General features: G+C 40.6%; 1 protein-coding gene across 1 annotated transcript in view; it reads right to left on the bottom strand.

The window, feature by feature from the left end:
• The window catches only part of si:dkey-87k14.1 (leucine-rich repeat transmembrane protein FLRT2), a 58,630-nt gene extending 44,219 nt beyond the window's left edge, over nt 1-14,411 (bottom strand). Inside the window, exon 1 of the mRNA XM_064927772.1 lies at nt 14,114-14,411. The gene's annotated coding sequence lies outside the window, so the exon portion shown is untranslated. The remainder of the gene's footprint in view (nt 1-14,113) is intronic.
• Between the last annotated feature and the right edge of the window lie 542 nt (nt 14,412-14,953).

Below are 14,953 nucleotides of genomic sequence, written 5' to 3'. Positions count from 1 at the left end.
GGGACAGGGATTGGCTTGTGTCCAGTCTAACTGATAGCTAGACCTCATAACAAGAAGGACTTGTTTTTAATGAATGGCCTCTTTGCATGCACAGCGGGAACATGAAGCTTGGGCTTTCTGACAGTAGACCTCGCAGGCAGGCTCAGACCTGGAGCCCTAGCCCTCCTGTCTTCTGTCGTCTCTCTCCACATCACCACTGGGCTCTGGGCTTAGCTGTATTGTTATTATTATTCCACACTCGGCTGGAGTCTGTGTGCCTCAAACAAGCGCAGGTATTGTGTTTTGTGTTCCACACGGAGGGGAAGAAAGCGGGAGCGAGGGAGGGAAGGGGGGTACCAGTCACATTTCCCATCAGGGTCCGTCTTGGCAGCGGAGGGAAGGAATACCCCAGTCATCTTTCAACAGTATCCACTAATGAACCGTTTTTATATGACAGCATGTAATTACAAAAACGGCCAGCCATGTCATGAAACCTTTTTTCCTACCACTCTCTCTCTCTCTCTCTCTCGCTCTCTGCATCTGATGTTGAAATCATTCTCTGTGCCAGTTTCTACATCTACATTTGGAATCCAATTCACACCCCTGACAGTGTGGATGTTGTCAGACTCCCCGTACTAATATTTTGACATAACTGTACAGAGCAGTCTGTGCATGGCACTACCTTCCTCCTACCTTATGGAAGTATTCAGATACAGACGCGCATACCAAACACCTGTCAGTGGGTGGAAACACTGTCATTTGTATCATGATTATCTGAAAACTGTTACACAGTTTTTAAAACTATGATTGAAACTGTAAAATTGGTTAGTTCATATGCAAGAAAGTCAGTGTGTAGTTTATCAAGTGTATTTTTCTACATAAAACATTAAAGAATTGATTTGAATTTATGTAAATTAAAGGCGGAAAGAGCATTCCAGCATCAAATATTGTAACTTATTGTGAAATAATTTTATGACAACGTTTCCCTACGCGGAGAAAGATGGAGAGAAATATCCACATGCCAGAGATCTTATTTTCTCGTCTCAGTACTGTCCCTGCTGCCCTTGAAATTCTCAAAATGGCAAACTAATTTGTCAGCTTTTAGCTTGGTTTTCTACCACTTCTGACCTTAGACCACCCTACCCTACCAAACCAATCAATATGTCGAAAACACACACACACACACACACACCACACACACATTTTCCACTCCCCACCACAGTTTTGGTTGAAGATAGGTTATCATGCTGCTTACAGTCATGCAAGCGAACAGGTAGATTCCTAATGATTTCCACTCTCTACTCTGTGAGACTTCCAGGCAGTTCAAGTCCCACGGCCAAGGCCTCAGTCTCTCTCATCAGTATGCTGCACAGTAGAGCAGACAAATGCTTTCATCACAATGCAGAGGGCGAGCTAGGAGATGATACTTTGAGATGAAAACAGACAAATCATCTGTTTTCCAGAACGAGGGTGAGATTCGGATCTCCCCCTGATGGAGAGAGAATGGCTCTCTTTTTCTCTCTACTACTGCCTCTCTCCGTCCGTCCGTCCGCCTGCCCGTCCGTCCGTCCGTCCGCCCGTCCGCCCGTCCGCCTGTCCGTCTGTCCGTCTCTCTCTCACTGTCTCTCTCTCACTGTCTATCTCAGTCTTGTATAACTAACCTTGTTGGGACACACAATTCCGTCCCATTCAAAATCCTATTTTCCCTGACCCCGTACCCTAACCTCACCCTCTCCAGACCGGTATGATGTACAATATAGAAACAGGGCAGAAAGTTGCAATACGCACGTGCAACCCATGGTTTGATACCAGCATAAACCACAAAACCTAACCTTAACTATAACCCTAAAACTAACCCCAGCTCCTAACCCTAATGCTAAATCTAATTCTAAGCCTAACAAATTCTACATTAACTCTAAACCTTTTAGAAATAGCGTTTGACCTTGTGGGGACTAACAAAATGTACCTTGTTGGTCTGTTTTTTGTTTGTTTACTATTTTGTGGGGAATTCTGCTCCAAGAACAGGGATAATATCCTGCCACTGCAGATAACTTAATCATACTGTGTTGAGTCTGCCAAGAAGACACATGAATATGCATATCTACAATATGTCACAGTAAAGCTATTTCCAGGACATGGACTAAATTCTGTTGGGCTAGCTTCTAATAAAATATTCTACAATGTGTTCTACATGTGAAACGGTTTACTTATTTAAATAGTGGCTTACCATAGGTTGTTTCCATGTCCTGTAACACATATGAATTGGCTTGAGAACACAGGCAACAGCTCTCCTCTTCTCAATCTGTGTCTACTGAGAACTTGTACTTTGTTGTACTTTGGACAGTTACTTTGATATGTATTCTAGAGTTTCTTTGTTTCCCAAATCACAATTTTTCTAACTAAAATCCTTTTACTCCTCAAAATGTGTACTTCTCTTCCCACATTGTTATGGTTATATTTTAATAGCCCTCTATGGGACAATGGGAATGCGTAGACCGCAAACACAGAGAGCTGGCCTGTGTTTAGCGAGCTAGCTCATTTGTGTGAGTGTCCATTACCTATACATAAAATGCCTTGCATTGACCCTGTGTCCTAATTTACGACACAGTCAGAAAAGCCTTGCTAATGGGCACACTCCTCCTAAAATAGCCTGCCTCACAGAGGCCACCATACATCATGAAACTGTGCCTGGGGTTGCATCCTAAATGGTACCCTATTTACTATAGAGCACACTACTTTTGATAGGACTCTGGTGTCCACTCATTTTATTCCATCAGGCGGAAAGGAAAGGGAAGACCCCCGGTCGAAAAAAACAAATGGCGTTAACAGGAGCACTTTCCTCTGGGCGATAAAGAGGGAGGGCACGTTCCTCCCTCTCGGTCTCTGCTCGCTGCACACCACCATGTCATTCCTGGGGTATTTAATAGACCAAGTTGTGATGGACAACAGTTTGTAACTGGAGATTTGTACCTTCCTGGGCCACGTCTTTATGCCTGCAGCCAAGACTCAAATCAGCAAAATTATGTTGAAATGTCGACATCACCGGCATGTCAGGTGCTGAATTAAAGGTAAGAAGATGTCTTTCCAGACGTTGAAAATACATCTGATTTGGATATTGAAATTATGTCTTATAGAGACGTCAGAATACTGTACATCTTTTCTTGATGTTGAAATCAGGTGTATGTTACGTACTGAATGAAAGGTTAAAATATGTATTTTCCAGACGTTGATTTACATTTACAGACATTGAAAATATTTTTTTTACGGTCATTGATTCTATGGCCAAATTTCAACATTATATCACAATAATTATTTTCCAAACCAATTAATAGGAAAGAGGAGCCAACTGGAGATTGCAACAAAACATGTATTATTGCTCCCATCTATGACATGCTTTTACTGTGTGTTATCTTTTTCAAAAGCTTTAAAACTGGAAGTGAGGATGTTCGAAGTAATCCAATATACAAAATAAACCAACAGACCACTTCAATTACAACTGATTTTTTCCCCCCTTGCAATGACTGTAATATGTTGTTTTTCTACCTTAGTTGAATGCGCTGAGTGTAAGTCACTCTGGATAAGAACGTCTACTGAATAACCAAAATATAAATGCAAAAACAAACACTTGCAAAGCATGCTGGGCATTATTTGAATTAGCCCCCAAACAAGTACACATGTGGTCGGTGCGGACCAGATCCAAACCCGAACAAATCATAGATGCCTAGGCTATGTTTCACAAGTATGAACATCACAGTACAGTATAGCACAGTTTAGTACAGTGGAGCATAGTAGAAGATTGAAGAGTACAGTACAATATGGTACAGTACAGGGCAGTAGAATTTTATTCAGTAGAATACAGTACAGTACTTACAGTACAATAGTTTAATTGCATTAGACTAGAGTACAGTAGAGTACAATACAGTAGAGAATACTACAGTAAACTATAGTTTAATTCAGTGAAGTAGAGTACCGCACAATACATTATAGTTGAATAGTTTTTCTTGGTGAGAGCAGATGCACCCAGGGATGGGGCTAGTGTACTACGGCTGTTCAAGATCAAAAACTAGTCTAGTCAGAAGAAAATAAATACAACAAATCTGGATAAACAAAGCTGAAAACAAATGTTTTACCAGGGAGTGGTCCTAAATCGGTCCAGGAGTTGTGCCTGTGACCATTCTTCTTTTGTTGCTGATGTTGCATGGTCATGGAAAAACTTGACCCACATACTGTATGACTACTACTGGCAGCACATTTGTTTTCAGGTAGGTTCATTTGTATTTATTTTGTTTTTCATCATCATAAGCCCTATGCCAGGAAAGGGCAGAACAGGGTCCTTACCATGGTGGAAGGCTGTCCCGAGATGTACTCAATATAATCAGAAAACCCCAGCCAGTGTTAGGAACATTTCTGTGATAACCTGTGTTTGCAATGAGGTCAAATTACTGTACCGTGGTTTCACCAACAAGAGCTACAATCCTCTGCTTTGATCCCTGCCAGCTAAGCCATCACTCAGGCTAGGGCCTGGGAGAATTCACTGGAGGTCCGACCGGACAGCCCCAGGTTCCAGGGCCCAGAGCCAAAACCCTGAAGTATTGCAGCAATCTCAATTAATGAATATTGTTTTAGTGGTGGTATCATTTCACGGCTGATACAGTGTGTACCATGAAAATAGCGAGCAGCGGGGGCAGCCTGTAACCGATCTGGGCGGTTGCCTTGCCAACAAAAACTGACTCACTTCTTGGAATCTTTGAATTTGCAACAATAAATCAGGACAGGGAGTAGCGGTCAGTCAATCTACCCAGGGTCTGAAACTCAAGCCGTCACATTGTGTGTGTGGCTGGTGTGTGTGTGTGTGTGTGTTGCATTTACGTGTGTGTGTGTGTGTGTGTGTGTGTGTGTGTGTGTGTGTATGTGCGCGTGTGTGTGCGCGCGTGTGTACATGTGTGTTGGGTCTAGGGGCTCAAAGTGAGGCGTCTCTCTGGATCATATCTGTGCCACTTAATCATGTCTCTCAGCAGCTGAACAAATGGAGATTGACATTGTTCCCACTTCTGCTCTCATCCCTATGAGTGGCTTACACACGGGCATGAGCGATCCCAGCACATGCGTGTCACAAGATATACGAGCGGCTGCACATATGAACTACTTCACAAAACGTGTTGAAGAATAGAGTGGAAGTGTGCACTACGTCAAACAGAGGATGAGCTAGGAATAGGACAGTTTGGGTCTCCACGTACGTGAGGCTTTTGTGACTTATGTTCTGACAAGCCCTCCCCGGCTAGCACAAACTACTTGACTAACAAGCAATGCAGTGCAAAAGGGAGTACAAACTAACTCAGAGCAGACTTTCACAATTTCACTGGTCCAGGTAGTTTTAAACTTGGTTTTGGCTATAGTCTGGCTTGTATTATACCATATTGAAGTCATTACATTATAATATAGTTTGACTTGATATTGACACTGGGATATGGACTTTTAATGATTTGATACTTAACGTGACTGAATAGTCATGAGAACATAACCAAAAAAAAAGAGATGTAAGCCAAGTGTGATCGCTCCATAGACTTTGGCAAGTCAACTCGGGAACACTTATCTCATCCTGGTCTTATGAGGTAAAACAGACTTTCAAAAAAGCTTTTAGAAAGTTAACTTTTCTAATGGGACAAATGGTATCTTGAGATATTCACATGTAACTTAGACCTTCGCTTGAATCTTTGATGTCAATTGGAGAATTCTGAGTCTGAGTTATGCTTCCAAATATCAAATTCCGATTTGGCACCAATGTGCATATAATCAAAACAACACAAAGTCTGAAAATGTGCTTTACATGTGTTGTGGCTTTTATTCTTTATTTTCTTACGATTCCATAACTCCTCCCTATATTCACAAGGGTCTAACAGTGGGTGTGGAGAAGATTTAAATGTGCCGCAATAACAGCGATATTCTTTCACAGTTCTCACTTTGTGTCACAGTTTCAAACTTCTCATTTCTGTCCAGACCACAGTATTTACAAGCATAGACAAACAATGCTTTTCCCCAAAAACCTTCTCTGTGGTATGTCATTGTACGGTACATGCAGTTGTGTCTGTGTACTGTGTATGTGTGTGTGCGCGCGTGTGTGCATGTGTGTTCGTGTGTGCATTCTTGCTTGCTTTCTTGTGTGTACAGTATAAATAAATTAAACCCACCAAACAGTGCCATTGAGCCAACATCCATGCACATATATTACATCTGGTTTCTCAGATGGGGCTATAGATGTTCTCTATCAACATAATCATCTCCACATGCCCTGTGGAGTGTGCAATGTTATGTACACATTGCTCCCTAACCACCGCCTTCAGCTACAAATCACAATCAAAATGATTACCTCTCTGAGATTAATGTAGCCTACTACATGACCTGTTACAATAATGCTTTCGGGTTGCGTGATTGAATGGTTGCAGTAATTTTGAAGACAGCGAATAATAGGCTACACAGGTTATTTTGTTCAAACTGGGATTGAAAATGTACCAAAACTTACAGTGCAGCTAAGAGTATAATAATGTTTTTTAAGGTAAGTTTTGGTAATGGTGTAGACAGAGCCAGTGGGTGACAATCAGTGGTTTAACAGAGTTACAGTGCAGCTAAGAGTATAATAATGCTTATTTTAGGAAGCTCTCTTAAACCACTGATTGTCACCCACTGGCTCTGTCTACACCATTGCATCATACCTAGGGCTAAACCATTTGTGTGCCCTACTCACAACTGACAGTTAGCTCTCATTGGCTATTCTGAAAAAATATGAACAATTCTGATGACAGAAGAAAAGGAGAGCGGAGCAAGACAACCCTTCAGAGATTGTGTGTGTTTGTTTCTTTATTTATATTTAATTGTATCATTTTTCATTTTCTTACCTTTTCTCCCCAATTTCATGGTAACCAACAGTCTTGTCCAATTGCTGCAACTCCCATACGGACTCGGGAGAGGCAAAGGCAGAGAGCCGGTCGAATTGCTGCAACTCCCATACGGACTCGGGAGAGGCAAAGGCAGAGAGCCGGTCGTACTCCGAAACACAACCCAGCCAAGCCACACTGCATCTTGACACAATACCCGCTTAACCCGGAAGCCAGCCGCACCAATGTGTCGGAGGAAACACCTAGCAATTGTGTCAGCATGCATTGCACCCGGCTCACCGCAGGAGTTGCTAGAGCACGATGGGACAAGAATACCCCTGCTGGCCAAACCCTCCCTCTAACCAAACGACACTGGACCAATTGTGCGCCGCCCCATGGGTCTCCCGGTCATGGCCGGCTGCGACAAAGCCTGGACTCGAACCAGGATCTCTAATGGCACAGTGCCCTAGACCTCTAGTGCCTTAGACCACTGCACCACTGTCTGTTTCTGTGTGCTTGTGAGAGAGCTTTAGCAATTTTTTTTTTTTCTCTATTCCCCCCCCAAGCTTAGCTGAGGTCGATGCTTTGTCTTCCATCTGGTCTGCCACCAGCGCTAGGCCCCTTTAATGTGAAAGACACAAGGTTAGGGGATCCACTTACTAAACAGCAGCAGCCTCCGTCAGGTAATCAACTAAGCATGGCATTGCAATTTGACCTGGGTCAACCAGGCTCATACCTCCACTTTAAGACAGGAGGAGAAAGCCCTGTAAATGTCCCAAATGGTACCCTATTTAGTGCATTACTTTTGACCAGATCCCTAGATCCTCAGACACTCAGTCAATGGGAATTTGCATAAAATGCTTTCTATTTAGTGTGGCCTCCACTGTTCGAATCTTGGTTATCTCTATATCCTGTTGTCTCAGTGTTTTTATGTGGGGGGTTTTCTTGCCTGGAAAAAAAATTGAAATGTTGTTTATAGACCATTGCATCATTTTGTTTGTTCCATAAATATTTTTAAATGTATGGTTTTGAATCTGTTTCCAAGGATGCCAACAGGCTGAACGTACGTAGGAGTTAGGATTAACCACTAATGGGGGTTAAAAAATGTGGCCTGCAGGAATGAGGTCTAATCCAAATGGAGCTGATTTGGATTTAAGCTTTTAATAAAGATGCAGAGCATCACACCCACTTGGCAGACATAAACTTTTCCACTTCTCTTTGTTTCTTGGCAGCATCATGTAAAACAAAAGTAGAATACAACCCACCGGTTGCCAACCCCTACTCTCCCAGACCTCTTTGAAATGCCCAATAAAGTCAATATAGTCATTTTCTCCTGTTTTCATTTCCCTCCTCCTCTGCCTCTGGAATGATGCTAATATGTTTTTCTAGCCAAGTGCCCCGACACCACAACAAATTCTTTAGGAGCGAAGCAAGAGTCTAATGTTTACCACCTTGGAACAAGTTTTGAGTCCATGCTTTTGGAAAATCTGCAATACACCAGTGGATCGTTAACAACCTTTTTTAACATATCCCAGTTATTACAGAGCTAATGCTGCATTGGATGGGTTGATCTTCAGTTTCGGCTAAGTTTGCAAAATTTCTGTAACGTTCCTCAAATGGACAGGTTTTTCCAGAAATCCTAGTTAGAATATTCCCAGAATCGGGAAGGAAAAAGCAGGAAATCCGGAATCAGCCAACCAGTATTTCTGGAAAACCTGGTGATTTGGGGAAAGTTATTTTTTCAAACCTTGAGGAGAGTAGAGGATTCAAGGCTAATGGTTGCTCAGACCTACTGGCTACGTCTCAATGGGAGGTGCTAACAGTATAAATGCATAAATAAATAATTTGGTAATTTGAATAACCGAAGAAAGAAGCTGGAGCCCCCTGCTAAGAAATGTATTATCTGGTCCATTGAGCTAGATTTCTCCTCAAAGGAATACAGTTCAGCCAATTCAATTCAATTCAACAGTAATCTTGTATTTAACAGTTGATATGCTCTATCTAGCCTGATCATAAGATGTAAAGACCTAAATATGAGACGTTTTTTTTCATTTGATGATATCTACTCACTATATGCTTCATAGAAAACCCCAGAGAACTCTCTAAAATTAGGTGTGAAATTCTTCTGTCTCGTACTGAAAAACTTCTACAGTTTGCTATAGAATACTACAGTACTTACTATAAAAGTCTATAGTAAACTGTAGTATACTGTAGAATACTATACTACACCCTGTAGTATCCCTCAATCATGTGTACACAGCAAATTCTCCAGTGTTAAATCAACACGGACAGTGTGAAATTGAACACTGGTCCAGTGTCTATACGGGTCCACACTTTTCAGAGGTTAAATTAACAGACTGCTTAGTGTAAAGGCTTATTTGCGTATTTTCCAGAGTGCCTTGCCTTTCAAGTAAATGGTATAGTTGCCACCAATGACTGTATTTGTTAGTGACAGACATGGCTGTTGAATTCATCAAGCAAGATTATAATCTGGTATGTTATAATTAAAATACAATTACTTAACACAATACAACAAGTATTTCAGAAAATCACATTATGATGGATTACAAAGTGATGTGTAAATCATGTTGCAATCAAGGCAGAGTGGGGATATCTAGCATTTTGAATTTTTATTCAACCACAACCTGATTTTAGATTGACTGCCGGGTTGGGATGTATAAGATGTGAAACTACCTAAAGCATCTAAACTGGAGTTTGGACAAATGTATGTTAATTATATTTGATTAACATTTGATTAGTTATGCTACTTTGTTTCAAAAACATGTATAGAAACAAACCAAACAATATCAAAAAAATCCTTACACGTTATAGAAAGATCACACACACACACACACACACTCCACTTCTATGTCAAAGATAATAAAACAAAACACTATAGTAAATACTACAGTATAGTACGATCTTCAAGAACAATACATTAATTACAATAGTATTTATACTATATGTAACTGGAAATACTACATTATACTACAATATACAACAGAAAATACTGCAGTAAAGTCTGCAAAAATACAACAGGGAATACTATAGTATTTATACCATAGTATGCTGTAGTATTTTTTCATGTGGGTCATCTGTATGTTTTAGAGATCTGCCCTGAGGAGGAGTAAGATTTGACAAACTAAAAAACAAAATGATAAGCATAACATGAGGACAAGCTACTTTGTGACCAGCAAACAAGAGACCCCCAAAAATGTATGCCTTGACATTGTTCACAGTTTGGAGTTAATAGCCCAAGTCCTTGCTTACCCTCAATATGTCTCCCGTCATTTTTGAAAGAGAATACCCCTGGAACCATCCATTTACTACAGAGTATTGCTACTACCTAATTCAGCTCTGTCCTGGTTCCGGGAGCCCCTTTAACCTGTCTACAAAGCCAGGGGAACCAGCTTCAAACCAGCCCTGCCCGGGGAGAGGAGATCTAAAGATATACTGTTCTATAGTCATTAAGTCTTGTCGTCATTAGGTACCCAATGACTGTACTGTCAATGGGCAAGTTCAGCAAGTGTTCACTGTTTTCTGTGTGTGCACGTGGACATGCACGTGTATTGTGTTTCTGTATGTGTGTGCTTTTTTTGTGTGTTTTATCTTTCTACAACCACAGTGGCGTACAGTAGGTGACCTGTCCACAGCGACCCGATCAGCAATGAAACTGTCATGTCAGCACTTTGTCACATGTCTCACAACACGTAAATCCACTGTGACTTCTGTGGCATAAGCAAAGGGAAAGCCCCAGAAGGGGTTGTTGCTTTTGTCAACATACAGAGTAGCAGCCAACATAAATGCATTTTCATCACAATATAAATGGCTGGGAGCCATTTTATTTTCTAGTAAATACATTTTTTTTGAACTTCTTCAGGCACTAGATATAACAAACCTAAAACTACAAAACAAACTGCTGGTAAAAGTTTGTATTCTATCTCACATTTCTTTAGAACAGTACAAAAGCTCTTTTTGATCTTGAGATGTTTTCAACGCTCTTCCGCTGGTCAATCGGCTTCATAGAAACACAACAATCACCCCATTGAATCACAAAACAGTTGTGAGATCTATTCAAATTCTGGTCTGTCTGAATTGTACTATTTCTCTGAACAGCTCTGTCCAGGATTTAATGATTGAGGTAGTATTTGAATTAATTAATGTCAGTAAATAGAACTGCAGGGCAAACAGCTAAACAGAGGCACTGATGGGATGGCAACCATAACTGTGGTTCCACCTTTGATCAAAACACTGTAAAAGACAAGTGGATGGACTGCAAACACACTAGGAAAGCAGAGACATGAAATATGCACACACAAACACAACCCACACACACACACACACACACACACGAGTATGTCCTTGCAAACGCATACAGTAGATATACACACAGAACTCTTCTAAGAGCCTATCCGTATAATGCTCAAGAGGCCTAGTAGTGAAGACCACCATTGAGACTTTCATTTTATTCCCGTTATGGCGAATGAAACACCTGATGTAAGATTTTGATCTGGTTCTGTCTGTTGTTTTAAATCTACTATTCCAAGCTACAGTATGTCATGTCACATCTACTCCCGCTCCCCCTCGGTCAACGTTGCCAGTTTATTCATTATTACGCACACCTGCCACCATCGTTACGCGCACCTGCGCTTCATGAGTCACCTGGACTCCATCACCTTCCTGATTACCTCCCCTATATTTGCCATTCCCTTTGGTTCTTTACCCAGGCATTATTGACTCTGTTTCTGTGTTTCATGTCTGTACGCTACTCGTGTTTCATGTTTTGTTCCATGTTTAATTTCTTTATAAATTCACTCCCTGTACTTGCTTCCCGATTCCTAGCGAACACGTTACACACTGTAACGGAAAACTGTAAATGATACGGTCATTTTGTCTATTATCAACAGTAAAATACTCCGAAATGTTTTAATGCAGCATACTTAACATTAGGATGCATTGTGGTGAAATGTTGTGGGCGGGGAAAGAAATGCTGCATTTCAAAATGGTACTGTAATTCCACCCCACAGAATACAGTACATTACTGTATTTTTGGAGCAACAAAAACCTTTTGACCACTAGTGAGTGCATGGTATTGTTGTTTCCAGGTAATTAACATATTTTGAGGCATGCCTTGTAAGAAGCCATCTTTGATTCAACAGTGAATTTAACTCCTATGTGGTTATAGTGCCCCATCATTTAAAAATGTATAGGGTACAGATCGGAGTGGAAGCAAGTCTTAAATCTTAAAGCTGCAATGTGTAACTTTTTGGGCGACCTCACCAAATTGACATAGAAATTTGTGTTATACATCTGTCTTTCTCATTGAAAGCAATTAAGAAGCAGTAGATCTGCTCTGTGTGTGATTTTTCTATGCTTCCCGTTGTCAAGTAAAAAAAATTCTTACATTTTTTCCCTTTTTTTATATACCTTTTTTTAACCTCTATTTAGTTATTCAAGTTTAGTTTTCGTGTCTTTTACTTTCTGTTTTGTACACCAGCTTCAAACTGCTGACATTTTTTTATGATTTAGATGGTACAATGATTCTCTACACTACACTTGCTTGTTTTGTCACATAACCTAAAACTAGCCAAATTATTAGACACTTTGCAAGCAGGAAATGGTGGCGCGATTTCTGCATAGTGCATCCTTAAATGGTTGAGCATTTTGCCATGTCCTTTTAGTCTGTTTTGCTCTGTAGTTGCCGTCAGTTTAGAAGCCTTTGTTAAGCCCACTAGAAGTGCAAGTAATATACTGGAAAACACCAAATATTCATTCAAATCATTAAGTGTCTATTGACGCATGGGCGGCGTCTCAATCCACTACATCTGCCAATGTTGGCCTTCCACATCTGGCGGTGGAAGGTGGCTGAGCTACAGCGGTGTTTGTCAGACCATGAGATATCCCAAAAATTGGTCTTCTCATGGAAACGTTTGGGCTACAAACTAATATGTAGCGTCCAAAACATTTGAGCTTCAAACTAATATGGAAAGATGAGATTCTCACAAACACGATGGTTTTCTCCATTTTGCTCTCCGACCCCCACAAGTGCCATGGGACTCGTCAGAATGTAAGTTGAGGAGAGATACTGTATTTATTTATATTACAGTAAATGTACTGTAAAATGAAATATAGAATTTTACTTGCCACTGAGCCTGTAAGCTACTGTCAAAATCAAGGTAACCCCTTTCCAGTGAGCAAAATTCCCAGAAGTGGGGAAACGGTGAACAGTTATACGGATTTCATGGACTGCGGCCTGTCTGTAGTTATTCTAAATTCATGTTCAGATTTAAAGAACTTACAACAATACATCAGACTAGATGACATCTGTGTATTTTCAATGAATTGCATTTTGTGGTATCGCTGTATTTTACAGTACTGTTTCCAATAGGAGATTGTATGATAGTAATGGTACTTAGGTCAAAAAAATTGAATTTGTAAGCATATGTTATTAAAGCTGGTTTCAAATGGTACGGTAGTGAAGCAGTGCTTGATTAAACAAACTAGTAATTTGTATGTTGTTATTGTGTAATTACAATTGTACCAAGTATTTTATTTGTAAATACATAGAAAATACTGTACTGTAAAATAAAGTTTAAAAAAATATATAATACCACCATATAGGCTTTACATATTAAGTCATTAAAAATGTATATTTATATATATTCTGTAGTCTTGTCCTCCAAACACTAGCACGGAATTGAGGAGGAAATTCACTCAACAAAATAAATTAAGTAATAGGATAATGCCGTATTTCCATCTACATGGCAAATCCGTGTGCCTTACAATATATCAAAGACATATTTGAAAAGTACAGTACGTGTTTCACTCTGTGTCTTTGGACAAAATACTTGAAAGTCCGGCAAGAATTCAAACCATCTTTGAAACTACCCATGCTTGTGTGTTGCATTATAAATGAAAACTTTCAGCTTGAGTTACTCCTTGTAATACATGCTGTGTTACATGTGATCTTCATATAACTTTGAATATGACTTTGAATATGGTTTCTTGTTTCACATTTGATCTCAATGTACTGTAACATTGAATATAACTTTGAGGATAGTTTTGTCGTTCATTATGTTTTCAACATACATACTTTTATAAGGTTTATCTAACCTCTACCAAACACGTCTTCGTAAACATTGAAATAATGATCATAAAGATTTTAGTTAATTGTCCAGCCGTTAAGCGCATGCAGCAACAATTTAACGGTTCCCCATATAGATTCTCATTATATCAGGTAATTAGGTAGGCTGGCTCTTTACCTTCTCTAGGGCTGCTGTCAGGGACTCTAAATGCATGCAGTCTCGCAGTCCTCTGTGGCGCTCCCCCTTCCTCGTACTGCACGGTTGACTTGCAAACTTTTAGAGAGCGAGCAGGAGACTGGGGCCACTGCTCAGCGGCTCAAGCAACTTTTCAGTGAGATCAACACCTCAGCATTTCCTTCTCTTCATACTGTGTAACTTAACCCTCTCACTCCCTCTGTCCCTCTTCCTCAACTCCCCCTCAGCCCTGGACCAGCCCTCCACAGGCAGGCATCACACCTCCAGTTGGGATTTCGACTTCCTCTCCTTTTTATTTAACCCCTAAGCCCAGCTAGCGATGAGCTCACAGGTGCAGTAGGGTCGGGTTTCCAGGCCTCGTGAAGGAAGGAGAGCCTGGGGAAGACCAGAGAACACAGGGGAGAAGGAAAAAGTGAGAGTGGCCAGGCTGGTTGAGGAGTCTCTGCATCTCACAGATGAAGACCATGTGATGATCCGTCCAGCAGGCTAAAACTCCCCAAGCTTTAGAACAGAATCGCAACTTCAACCAAGCTTAAGGTAGGGGAAATGGCACTCTTGTGAACAATGAGTGGTTCCCCAAAAAATAGGTACAGAAACTTTTCAAGCTAAGCGGTAGTTTTTATGAGGTCAAAGTGAACAGTCTATTAGCGTTGTTATTTAGAAAGGGATTTCTACGGGTTCATTACAGTGTGATGTGCTTTTAAGTTATCTCAGGTTACTTACCTATGACCTAGTTTTACATGATGTGTCTCATCTGAATGTTGCAGAACACATGTGCATTGCATCATTAAAGGTAATGACATCATGTCATAACCCCTCCTA

Source organism: Oncorhynchus masou, chromosome 21 (genome assembly GCF_036934945.1).
Source record: "Oncorhynchus masou masou isolate Uvic2021 chromosome 21, UVic_Omas_1.1, whole genome shotgun sequence".
Lineage (NCBI taxonomy): Eukaryota > Metazoa > Chordata > Actinopteri > Salmoniformes > Salmonidae > Oncorhynchus > Oncorhynchus masou.
The sequence above is the reverse complement of the archived record's forward strand: the minus strand, read 5'-3'. Positions and strand labels throughout refer to the sequence as shown.